The sequence below is a fragment of the Megascapheus bottae genome, chromosome 18 (genome assembly GCF_031878675.1).
Source record: "Megascapheus bottae isolate mThoBot1 chromosome 18, mThoBot2.hap1, whole genome shotgun sequence".
Classification (NCBI taxonomy): Eukaryota; Metazoa; Chordata; class Mammalia; order Rodentia; family Geomyidae; genus Megascapheus; species Megascapheus bottae.
The window spans coordinates 47,828,847-47,842,199 of NC_143526.1; the positions used below are offsets into that span (position 1 = coordinate 47,828,847).

The 13,353-nt window shown below is 57.6% G+C and overlaps 1 protein-coding gene across 1 annotated transcript in view; it reads right to left on the reverse strand.

The window, feature by feature from the left end:
- Kcnq2 (potassium voltage-gated channel subfamily Q member 2) overlaps positions 1 to 13,353 on the reverse strand; it is a 38,015-nt gene that overhangs the window by 24,021 nt on the left and 641 nt on the right. The gene's annotated exons all lie outside the window — the stretch shown is intronic.

Sequence of the window (13,353 nt, forward strand, 5' to 3'; positions counted from 1 at the left end):
AAGGCCATCTCCCTCCATCATCCAGGGAAAAGGGCACCTCCCTCCATCTTCTAGGGAAAAGGGCACCTCCCTCCATCATCTAGGGAAAAGGGCATCTCCCTCCATCATCCAGGGAAAAGGTCACATCCCTCCATCATCTAGGGAAAAGGGCATCTCCCTCCATCATCTAGGGAAAAGGGCATCTCCCTCCATCATCCAGGGAAAAGGTCACATCCCTCCATCATCTAGGGAAAAGGGCATCTCCCTCCATCATCCAGGGAAAAGGTCACATCCCTCCATCATCTAGGGAAAAGGGCACCTCCCTCCATCATCTAGGGAAAAGGGCATCTCCCTCCATCATCTAGGGAAAAGGGCACCTCCCTCCATCATCCAGGAAAAAGGGCATCTCCCTCCATCATCCAGGAAAAGGGCATCTCCCTCCATCATCTAGGGAAAAGGGCATCTCCCTCCATCATCCCAGGAAAAGGGCATCTCCCTCCATCATCCAGGGAAAAGGGCATCTCCCTCCATCATCCAGGGAAAAGGGCATCTCCCTCGATCATCCACGGAAAAGGGCATCTCCCTCCATCATCCACGGAAAAGGGCATCTCCCTCCATCATCCAGGGAAAAGGGCATCTCCTTCCATCATCCAGGAAAAAGGGCATCTCCCTCCATCTTCCTGGGAAAAGGGCATCTCCCTCCATCTTCCAGGAAAAAGGCATCTCCCTCCATCATCCTAGAAAAAGGGCATCTCCCTCCATCATCCAGGGAAAAAAGCACCTCCCTCCATCATCCAGGGAAAAGGGCATCTCCCTCCATCATCTAGGGAAAGGGCAACTCCCTCCATCACCCAGGGAAAAGGGCATCTCCCTCCACCATCCAGGGAAAAGGGCTTCTCCCTACATCATCCAGGTGAAAGGGCATCTCCCTCCATCATCGAGGGAAAAGGGCACCTCCCTCCATCATCCAGGGAAAAGGGCATCTCCTTCCATCATCTAGGGAAAAGGGCATCTCCCTACATCATCCAGGGAAAAGGGCATCTCCCTCCATCATCCTGGGAAAAGGCCATCTCCCTCCATCATCCAGGGAAAAGGCCATCTCCCTCCATCATCCTGGGAAAAGGCCATCTCCCTCCATCATCCAGGGAAAAGGCCATCTCCCTCCATCATCCAGGGAAAAGGGCATCTCCCTCCACCATCCAGGGAAAAGGGCATCTCACTCCATCATCCAGGGAGAAGGACACCTCCCTCCATCATCCAGAGAAAAGGGCATCTCCCTCCATCATCCCGGGAAAAGGGCATCTTCCTCCATCATCCAGGGAAACAGGCACCTCCCTCCATCATCTAGGGAAAAGGGCACCTCCCTCCATCATCTAGGAAAAAGGGCATCTCCCTCCATCATCCAGGGAAAAGGGCACCTCCCTCCATCATCTAGGAAAAAGGGCATCTCCCTCCATCATCTAGGGAAACGGGCATCTCTCTCCATCATCCAGGGAGCAGGGCATTCCCCTCCATCATCTAGGGAAAAGGGCATCTCCTTCCATCATCCAGGGAAAAGGGCATCTCCCTACAGCATCCAGGGAAAAGGGCATCTCCCTCCATCATGCAGGGAAAAGGGCATCTCCCTCCATCCTCCTGGGAAAAGGGCACCTCCCTCCATCATCCAGGGAAAAGGGCATCTCCCTCCATCATCCAGGGAAAAGGGCACCTCCCTCCATCATCCAGGGAAAAGGGCATCTCCCTCCATCATCCTGGGAAAAGGGCATCTCCCTCCATCATCCAGGGAAAGGGCATCTCCCTCCATCATCCTGGGAAAAGGGCATCTCCTTCCCTCATCTAGGGAAAAGGGCATCTCTCTCCATCATCCAGGGAAAAGGGCATCTCCTTCCATCATCCAGGGAAAAGGGCATCTCCTTCCATCATCTAGGGAAAAGGGCATCTTCCTCCATCATCCAGGGAAAAGGGCACCTCCCTCCATCATCCAGGGAAAAGGGCACCTCCCTGCATCATCCAGGGAAAAGGGCATCTCCTTCCATCATCCAGGGAAAAGGGCACCTCCCTGCATCATCCAGGGAAAAGGGCATCTCCCTCCATCATCCCGGGAAAAGGGCATCTCCCTCCATCATCCCGGGAAAAGGGCATCTCCCTCCATCATCCAGGGAAAAGGGCATCTCCCTCCATCATCCCGGGAAAAGGGCATCTCCCTCCATCATCCAGGGAAAAGGGCATCTCCCTCCATCAGCCACGGAAAAGGGCATCTCCCTCCATCATCCACGGAAAAGGGCATCTCCCTCCATCATCCCGGGAAAAGGGCATCTCCCTCCATCATCCCGGGAAAAGGGCACCTCCCTCCATCATCCAGGGAAAAGGGCATCTCCCTCCATCATCCTGGGAAAAGGGCATCTCCTTCCATCATCCAGGGAAAGGGCATCTCCCTCCATCATCCAGGGAAAAGGGCATCTCCCTCCATCATCCAGGGAAAAGGGCATCTCCCTCCATCATCCAGGGAAAAGGGCATCTCCTTCCATCATCCAGGGAAAAGGGCACCTCCCTCCATTTCCAGGCAACATATACCCAAGGGCCTCTGGATGCATCCCCTACTCCTCCTGGCTCAGTACACCTTCAGGCCACACTCAAACCCAACAGTGGTTCCGACGGGGGCCTCTGGCAGGCCTGCCCAGCTCAGGCACCACCTGTGAGGAGTGGCCAGGCCTCTCCCTTACACCCAGAACCAGGCTCAAGGCTGCGCCTTGATGAGTATTCCCTGGCCACGTGCTCACTTCCAGTGGTAGATTGATCCAGGCCACGTGCTCACCTCCAGTGGTGGATTCATCCAGGTCACGTGCTCACCTCCAGTGGTGGATTCATCCTGGTCAGGTGCTCACCTCCAGTGGTGGATTCATCCTGGTCACGTGCTCACCTCCAGTGGTGGATTCATCCTAGCCACATGTTCATCTCCAGTGGTGGATTCATCCTGGTCACGTGCTCACCTCCAGTAGTGGACTGATCCTGGTCACGTGCTCACCTCCAGTGGTGGATTCATCCAGGTCACGTGCTTACCTCCAGTGGTGGATTCATCCTGGCCACGTGCTCACCTCCAGTGGTGGATTCATCCTGACCACGTGCTCACTTCCAGTGGTAGATTGATCCTGGTCACGTGCTCACCTCCAGCGGTGGACTGATCCTGGCCACGTGCTCACCTCCAGCGGTGGACTGATCCTGGCCACGTGCTCACCTCCAGTCGTGGATTCATCCTGACCACGTGCTCACCTCCAGTGGTGGATTCATCCTGACCACGTGCTCACCTCCAGTGGTGGATTCATCCTGACCACGTGCTCACTTCCAGTGGTAGATTGATCCTGGTCACGTGCTCACCTCCAGCGGTGGACTGATCCTGGCCACGTGCTCACCTCCAGCGGTGGACTGATCCTGGCCACGTGCTCTCCTCCAGTGGTGGATTCATCCTGACCACGTGCTCACCTCCAGTGGTGGATTCATCCAGGTCACGTGCTCACCTCCAGTGGTGGATTTCTCCTGACCATGTGCTCACCTCCAGTGGTGGGTTCATCCTGGTCACGTGCTCTCCTCCAGTGGTGGGTTCATCCTGGTCATGTGTTCTCCTCCAGTGGTGGGTTCATCCTGGTCACGTGCTCTCCTCCAGTGGTGGATTTACCCTGGCCACGTGCTCACCTCCAGTGGTGGATTCCTCCTGACCACGTGCTCACTTCCAGTGGTAGATTGATCCTGGCCACGTGCTCACCTCCAGTGGTGGACTGATCCTGGCCACGTGCTCACCTCCAGTGGTGGATTCACCCAGGTCACGTGCTCACCTCCAGTGGTGGATTCCTCCTGACCACGTGCTCACTTCCAGTGGTAGATTGATCCTGGCCACATGCTCACCTCCAGTGGTGGACTGATCCTGGCCACGTGCTCACCTCCAGTGGTGGATTCACCCGGTCACATGCTCACCTCCAGTGATATATTGATCCTGTTCACGTGCTCACCTCCAGTGGTGGATTCCTCCTGACCATGTGCTCACTTCCAGTGGTATATTGATCCTGGCCATGTGCTCACCTCCAGTGGTGGATTCCTACTGACCATGTGCTCACTTCCAGTGGTAGATTGATCCTGGTCACATGCTCACCTCCAGTGGTAGATTCATCCTGGTCACGTGCTCTCCTCCAGTGGTGGATTCATCCTGGCCACGTACTCACCTCCAGTGGTATATGGATCCTGGCCACATGCTCACTTCCAGTGGTATATTGATCCTGGCCACGTGCTCTCCTCCAGTGGTGGATTCATCCAGGTCACGTGCTCACCTCTAGTGGTATATTGATCCTGTTCATGTGCTCACCTCCAGTGGTGGATTCCCCCTAACCACGTGCTCACTTCCAGTGGTATACTGATCCTAGCCACGTGCTCACCTCCAATGGTGGACTGATCCTGGCCACGTGCTCACCTCCATCGGTGGATTCATCCTGTTCACGTGCTCACCTCCACTGGTGGATTCATCCTGGCCACATGCTCACTTCCAGTGGTGGACTGATCCTGGCCACGTGCTCACCTCCACTGGTGGACTCATCCTGGCCACGTGCTCACCTCCACTGGTGGACTGATCCTGGCCACGTGCTCACCTCCACTGGTGGACTCATCCTGGCCACGTGCTCACCTCCACTGGTGGACTCATCCTGGCCACGTGCTCACCTCCACTGGTGGAAGGCTCCATCCACAAACAGGACCTTGTCTTGACCTTCATCCTCTCCTGTCAGCCTGGCTCTCAGTCCAGGCATCACCCCAGCTCTGTACTGATGGGCACTACGAGGAACAAGGACATTTCATTACCTGCTCCATAGCAGGAGATGTGAAGTGTATGGAAATGGGCCACCTAGACAGGACACACCTGAGGACAGGTGAAGGCCTGGGAATACGACAGGCTGCCCGACAGGACACGCCTGGGGACAGGTGAAGGCCTGGGAATACGACAGGCTGCCAGACGGGACACGCCTGGGGACAGGTGAAGGCCTGGGAATATGACAGGCTGCCAGACGGGACACGCCTGGGGACAGGTGAAGGCCTGGGAATACGACAGGCTGCCAGACGGGGCACTTTAACCACTAGGCCAAACTCCTAGCCACGTCCATGAGACTTTTATCTCCAATTACCCACCAGAAAACCAGAAGTGGCACTGTGACTAAAAGGGTAGAGCAGTAGCCTTGATCTTAAGAACTCAGGGACAGTGCCCAAGCCCAGAGTTCAAGCCCCATAACTGACAAAAAAAAAAAAAAAAAAAAAAGAGAGAAAGAGGTAATAAGGCAAATACCCGTGACTCACCCCTGGAATCCTAGCTACTCAGGCAGCTGAGATCCAGAGGGCTGCTGTTCAAAGAATCTCATAAAAAAAGTCTTTTGAGATCTCTCCCTAAAATAACCAGCAAAAATCTGGAGATATGGCTCAAGTGGCAGAGTGCCAGTGGAGCAAGCAAGCCAAGCAAGTATGAGACCCTGAGGTTAAGCCCTGGTTCTGACAAGATAATAAAGTGACAGCCATAACCAGTTGTTTCTATAGCAGACTAAGGAAGCCGGCCAGGCAGAAGCCCCACAGCCATCTCCCTCAGGCCCAGACCACCCCCCCACACGTCCTCCTTCCAAGGTGCTGTGCCTTCCATGACATGGAGCCCCACAATGCATGTGGGGTCACCAGACTAGGAAGGACAGAGCCACCCACAATCACGCTCCGCCTCGGCAGTGCCCCACAAACACCGCCCTTCCCCAAAGCCAGCACCCTCAAAGAGCTCCACCCGAGAACTATGGCAAGAGGACTTTCACCCAGGAGGCAGCAGGGCAGACACACATTCAGGACCATGGCCAGCACCCCAGAGCCGGCCTCCCTCTCTGCCCATCTCCTGGCCTTCTGCCTCAGCCCCCTGAGCAGAAGAGGCAGAAAGCAGGGCCCTCTGGCCACTTCCCACACACAATGCATACAGAGCTGCCTCGCGACTCTTGCTGTCTGATTCAAGGAAAAACGTGACTGGAACTGAGCACATTTTCAGAGTAGCCCTTCTTCCTCCGGAATCCTTCCGACCGACGTGGACGGGTGTGGTGAGGGCATCTGCCCACAAGCAGCCCTGGTGTGGCACTCCTGGTGGGAGGGAAACCCTGGAGTTGGCCTCAGTGTCCATGAATGAGGAACCTGGCAGAGGTGCATCTGTGTGCTGGGAAGGAGGGGGGGCCTCGCACACTCGGCTGGACAACGTCGGGACAGACACACTGCAGGCAGCACACGCAGTCATGCCAGAGTCTGAGGTACGTGCGCTGAGCCAGAACAAGACCAGGAGTGACTTGGTTTAATCTGAGACTGGTATCAAACTTGGTAGCTGCCGGGCACTCTACCCCCTCACCAGACGTTCTAATCTCTCTCAGCGTTTTCCCACCGCGGGTTTTCGAGGTGTGTTTTCTATGAAGTAGACCTACTCTGGAAGGAGATGAGGAGGGGGGCACAGTCTGCAGTCCTGGCCCCAACACCCGACCCAGTCCACCAAGACACCTCCCAGGCTGCCTGGGGGATAGGGAGGTCAGCTCCAAATGGCACTCAGCAGCTCTGGGCCAGCCCCTCCCCACCTCCACCCCCGGGCCCGCCCCGAGGCAGGGCTGTGCCCGGGACGCTGACCTATTGGCTTTGAGCCCAGGCTCGTGGTTCTGCACACTGAGCTGGGCAGTCGTGGGGACTTTCCCGCAGCATAGCTCAGAGCCCCCCGCACTCAGAGCCACGACTCCTTATCCACAAGCCTTCTGAACCAGTTTTTCCCACTCCCTGCCTTGCCTCTCAAGCTCCTCACTGCCCCTCACTACCAGAACCCCTGCCTCCTACTCCCCTGGAAATAACTTCCCAAGTGGAAGCTGGAGAGCAGCTCTCCCGCCTAAGCACCAGGATGAGGCAGGAGCCGGCGGCCCAGGCTGGCCCAGACCGGGCCCCAGCCCCTCTACAGAGGCAGAGCGAGACGCGGCAGGTGCTATTTCCAACAACTCCTCCCAGAATGTCCTGGAGCAGTCACTTTGCTGGACAGTCACAAAATTGCCCCTAGTAATGCAAGAAGAAACAAGACCTAATTTGCTTTGGTCGGGTAGCTGGCAGAATCCAGTGGCGAGAGGATCTAGAACCCACTCTGCCTCAGGCCCTACTCAGAGAGGCCTCTGCTACAGCCCTCACGTTCTACGCAGAGAAGCTGGTGCGGGAGCTGAGGCGGGCCGGCAGCCCCTCCTGTCGGCCACTTGAGAACAATGGGCAGGGATGGCCAGGGGACGTGGGCCTAAGGACACAGGGGCGGGGGACAGCGCATGCTCCCCGGAGCCACATCCCTCTCCGCATGTCACCTGCATGCCTATCCCTCCACTTGCCTGGACCCTGGGAATGGAGTGATAAAGAGGATGAATACAAAGAGCCCAGAAGACTCTTGCAACCAAGTTCTGTGCCAGGGCTGCAGCCTGGTGCCCTGGCCGCCTCTGCCATTGTGCTCAGCCTGCTAGTAGAATTTCCTCTCCAAGATCCCACTGGGACACGCAGACACAAAACCCCTGCCGACTCACATCCACAAGAGGACCCACTCGATTCCCAGAGATTGGCCAGCCGGAAGCAGAGTGCCGGCACACAGAGGACCCGGCTGGAGTCAGCCGTGCACGGCTGTGAGCCAGCCCGGGACTGCTCCCTGGAGACTGCTCAGAGCAGCCTGCACCCCCACCCTCCACTCCAGGTCCAGCTACACTGTGCCCACTGTGGTTGGGCTGTTGGACAGGTGCCACCCGGCTGCCTCTTCCAGCTCTGCCTGGTGCGTCACAAGCAAGCAAGGCATCATTTTCAGAAGCCTCTGCTCAAGGAGCTGTCAGCACATCGCTGTGTGAGAGCAGACCTCCGCCCGGGCGCCTGCAGGGAAAAGGCTGTGCTCCACGGGTCCCCACACTCTGGGGTGGCACTCACTGGGAAGTGGCCGGCCTTGCTGGCTGCACCCAGCCGAGTCACACGTAGTCCGAGGCTTACGGGAAGCGCCTGGGAAGTGCCTGCTCACCTCCTGGCTGGCTGGTTTCTCCTTCCCCCCCCACGTGCTTTGCATGCCAAGCGGTGCCTCTCCTCCGAGCACTCTCCCAAGGACGTGGCACACGGGCCACTCATCATGATGCCTCTGAGCTCCTGCAAATGCAGAGCAAGAACTCTGCTCCAGGGAACTGCCACACCCCTGTGGCCAGCTCCTGGATGGCACACAGCCAGCCTCCAGCGTTCAGAACCCAGTTCTCACATGCAGACGTGTGCCCCTACCTACCTGGCGGCCCCAATCAACTGTCAAGGTCAAGCCACTTAACTGATGGCATGAGAATGTGCCGAGGGCCTGGCTGAGGTCAGAAGGCTGCAGGGCACTGCCTAGGACAGGCGGTGGCACCCCAACCTCCACGCCTCGGTGACGCAGGCCTGGCAGGTCTTCTGGACAGTGGCAAGTCATCAGGACAGTGGCAGGTCTTCTGGACAGTGGCAGGTCATCAGGACAGTGGCAGGTCATCAGGACAGTGGCAGGTCTTCTGGACAATGGCAGGTCATCAGGACAGTGGCAGGTCTTCTGGACAGTGGCAGGTCATCAGAACCGCGGCAGGTCTTCTGGACAGTGGCAGGTCTTCAGGCCAGTGGCAGGTCATCAGGACAGTGGCAGGTCATCAGGACAGTGGCAGGTCTTCTGGACAGTGGCAGGTCTTCTGGACAGTGGCAGGTCATTAGGACAGTGGCAGGTCTTCTGGACAGTGGCAGGTCTTCTGGACAGTGGCAGGTCTTCAGGACAGCGGCAGGTCTTCTGGACAGCGGCAGGTCTTCTGGACAGTGGCAGGTCATCAGGACAGTGGCAGGTCATCAGGACAGTGGCAGGTCTTCTGGACAGTGGCAGGTCATCAGGACAGTGGCAGGTCTTCTGGACAGTGGCAGGTCTTCAGGACAGTGGCAGGTCTTCTGGACAGTGGCAGGTCATCAGAACCGCGGCAGGTCTTCAGGCCAGTGGCAGGTCTTCTGGACAGTGGCAGGTCATCAGGACAGTGGCAGGTCTTCTGGACAGTGGCAGGTCTTCTGGACAGTGGCAGGTCTCAGCACCACCAAGCACGGTGCCACATGGTTTCCATGACACAGTCCCCTGCCACACCCAAGGCTGTCACTCCCCCTCCATGGCAAGGAAGCTGGGGTCCAGGACTTGGAGCAACTCCGCAGGGGAGGCAATGCCAACAGGAGCCTTGGTCACAGTCTTCATTCTCAACTCTCAGGCCTCCCACGCTGCGACACACACAAAGGCTCCCACTAACAAGGGAGGTGGAGGGCCAGACCCCAGGGGGAAGGTCTAAGGCTGCGTCCGTCCACAGCCCACACGCTGACCAGCAGTCTCACATTTAAGTGTTGCTGTTTATACCTGGCGCATCTAAAACAACCCAGGGCAAGGTTGTCTGCTTCTCCAGGGCACTGTGCGCAGTCGGACCCAGGATGCACGGCGAAGTCTCCTCAGGCACCCACCCTACAGACACCACAACCACCATGACACAGCCCAACCAGGGTGGCAGCACCCATCTGGAGCCGGCCACCCCCTCCCAAACCGGGGCTCTGTCCCAGCCCACTCAGACTGACCCCAGAGACAGGCTCCGAGAGCACAGCACAGACACCCTTCCCCACGACGACTCAGCCCTCACCGGTTCAAATCCAGTCAGGCCCCACGAGGCACTGCCCTAAGAGCACTCAGCCCTAGACTTCATGTTTCCCGAGCTCAGCCCCATCTCACGCCGCAGGCTTGCCAAACAGATTGTGAAACCCACAGGCCAGGTCAGCCCAGCCCCCTGGGCACTCTCAGCCCCCCGCGTAGGCATGCTGTACAGACCAGAGTCAGCAACTCATTTATTAACTAAAAAAGCTGAGGTCGTGGCTCCTCTGGACTCTGCCCATGTTCTGGACCCCACTGCGTGCCAGGTTCAAACACGATTAAGAACTGGAGAAAGGCCTCCAATGCAGGTGACCCAGTATGGTCCACGGGCCATGTCCTGTGTCCTCCTGAAGCTGTGTGGGGACTGATTTGAATATCTAATTCAGATACATCTTTAATAAAACTAAGATTTTTTCCCCCCACTGTAGTCTCTGACACTGCCCAGAAAGCTCCCTGCCAGCCTGCTAATTAACTATTTGTTCTGTTACTGTGCAGAAACAAGAATGTTTAGAAATTTACCCCCCTGAGTAACCAGGGCAGACTGATTTAAAATATTCCATTGTCTTGGAGTAATTACTTTAAATTGCTGTTAGGGTTAGAAATTCTACAAAGAGATTTGGAAGCTGGACAAGCCCAGGCCCCAGGAAGCCAGGTCTCCCTGGAAACCACTGAGGCAGTTGCACTTTGGGGGAGATTTCCATAAGATTCAATAGGAACTTCCTGCTCGGGAGGGCCACGCTGGAGAAGAGGCCAGCAGGCCACCACTCACGACTCGGGCCTCTCCGAGCAGCAGAGGCCTGACCTGTCCCTCGGCTGTGGCAGCCCCCACCCAACCGGGGCCCCTCAGAGGGCTCCTTTTACCTTTGAAAGCAAACACAGGGGTGAGAAGGGCTGAGGACAGGGACCCAGGGACCGAGGGTAGCGTGGACTCTACCCCACTGGGCTGTCTGGCCCAGGCAGGGGAAGGAACTCAGAGGGGAGGCCCTGACTGGGTGGGGACTCCCTGAAATGCGGAGCAACCACAGATCAGGCAGCCCACAGCGGTCCTGGCCCCCAGAACACCAGGGCCAACCATGAGCGGCGCACTCAGGGGCGACGGTGACCCAGGTCTCAGAGGAGTGCCTGGGCACTCGCTCGGCCCCTGCGATTCCACTGAACTGATTGTAAACACCAGCTCCTCCTGGACCCCCTACACGGGTGTTGGGAAGGGTGTTGGGAAGGGTGTGCGGCCTGCTCCCCCAGCCCCCCTCTCTTGAGGCAGAGGCCCGCCTACAGCTTACCCAGGAAGACCAATAGGCCCTGGGTCTCCCTGCCATGGCGCCCTGGTGGCTGCAGTCCTGTTACCTCCTGTGTCCCCTTCCCTCCCCTACCAGAGTCACGGGAGGACAAGGCCAGTTTCCCATGAGCAGGGAGGGTCAACTGTGACTCCAAGAGCTCACCTGGGCCCCCATGAGAGCCCGTGTCCACCCCACCTGACCTTTGCTGTGTCCACACAGCCCGCGGGCTGGGTATGGGACTCTGCCTGTCCCACAGACCCTTCTGGAAATGCTCACAAGTAATGCAAAGTGGCCACAGCCCTGCCACAGGAGCCCTGCAGGACCTTGCCCAGCACAGCCTGAGCACAGGGCTCTGACAGGAATGGTCAAGAGACCAGCGCACTGGGGCCTTAGTGGTAGACTGCTTGCCTAGCATGCATGAAGCCCTGGGTTCCATTCCTTGGTGTCACATATATAGAAAAAGGCAGATGTGGTGGTGCTGTGGCCTAAGTGGTAGAGTGCCAGCCTTGAGAAAGCCCAAGGACAGTGCTCAGCCCTGAGTTCAAGCCCCAGGACCGGCAAAAAAGCAGGAAAGGAGGGAGGGAGGGAGGGAAGGAGGGAGGGAAAGAGAGGGAGGTGGCTCAGGAGAGCCCAGCACTGCCTAGACTGTGAGGGGCCCTCTTCCATCCAGGCTGTCCAACCCAAGAAGAGAAGAGACGCCATCCCATTGCTAAGCACTGAGGAAACCAAAGGCCCGTGCATCAGGCCGTGCGTGGGGTCTAGCAGGGGACACAAGGTCTGGGCACATGTCACCGTCACACCTGCCCCCACTTGACAGCCTGACTGAGGGCAGACACCCTTGTTAGCTGGTCTTACAATGCCCGGAGTGCAGGACATTGCTGTCTGCACTTTCTTGACAAGAAAACAGAGGCTTTCAGAGGTTCTGAGACAAATTTGATTGTCTTCGAAAGTCAGGGCCCAAAGACCCTGCTCTACACTCTTCCTCCTTCCTTTCCCTCTCTGCAAGGAGAAATCTCCCTGCTGAGCCTCCCTACCAGGGAGCTATGAAGAGGAGCTCTGGGGGGCGTGGCGAGCAGTGGAGGAGGGCCGGAACAGGTGGGTGGCCTCCAAGGTAAGAGTCTCACCTGAGCTCTCCTCTGCTGCAGTGGTAGAGGCTGCTCTGTGCTGGAGCTGACTTCACTCGGGGTATTTCACGAGGACAACACAGGCTCCACCTGGCAAGACACGACCACTCCGCACGCCCGCACACACGCACACACTGGCTAGCAGCTCTGGAGGCATTTGACTCCGGGTATTCCATGAGGACAACACAAGGTCCTCCTGGTAAGACACTACCACCCTGCATGCCTACACACACACACAGATACACAGACAGACAAACAGACAGACACAGACACAGACACACACACACACACGCACGCACACACTGGCTAGCAGCTCTGGAGGTATTTGACTCTGGGTATTCCATGAGGAAACAAGGTCCTCCTGGCAAGACACTACCACCCTGCACATCTGCACATGCACACAGACACACAGACACACACAAACACACACACATGGCTACCAGCTCTGCAGGCTGCCACTTTGAGGAAGCAGGCAGCAGAGACAGAGGGGCTGACCAGACCTGATCAAGGGACACACAGGGCTCCTGGTACCAGGGAGACTCACAGACTGCGATGCCAGCCCACAAGGACCACAACCAGTCCCTGCACTCGGAGTGTTGTCCTGTCTACAGCACCAGGCCCTGACCGGCCACCTCCAGTCCCAACAGAAGCCCTTTGGCCCCCTGTCTGGGGAGTGGGGAAGCAGCAGTGGCAGAGGGACCATTGGGTTCTTCCAGGGACTAACGCCTGGATGGGGAAAGCCTGCTCCCCCTTGCTGGAGGAGGTGGCACAGGTGGCTGGGGGTGACAGGGACCCTCACACTGCTGCCAGGGAAGCCCCCACTCTGGAGTCTCCAGCTTGCCCACAGAAGCCGCCCAAGGCGGTGGACACTCCTAAGGCACCAGCCGTGAAGACAGCCTGGACCTGCCCCCCGCCCAGTCCTCACACATCACGTTCCAGAACATAACATACACGCGGCACAACCATGGCACACACCTCAGAGGTGCCAGGGGTACCTGGTGGAAGACTTCCCCAGAGCCTGCTCCCTGCTTCCATCCCAAAATACCCTTTCACACAAAATGGCGGAGTCCTGTGCTCTTCCTGTGTCCCTGGTTAGCTGGGACAAGCCAGCATCCACACCAGGAGCAACTCGTAAATACCACGAATAATATCTGCAGCCAAGCCAGGAGCAGGGAGGAAGCAGACCCCGGGCCCAGGCCCACTCCAGAGCCAGGGCTGGGGTCCCGGGACGGACCCAGACCCGGCCTTCTGCTCCTGGGGG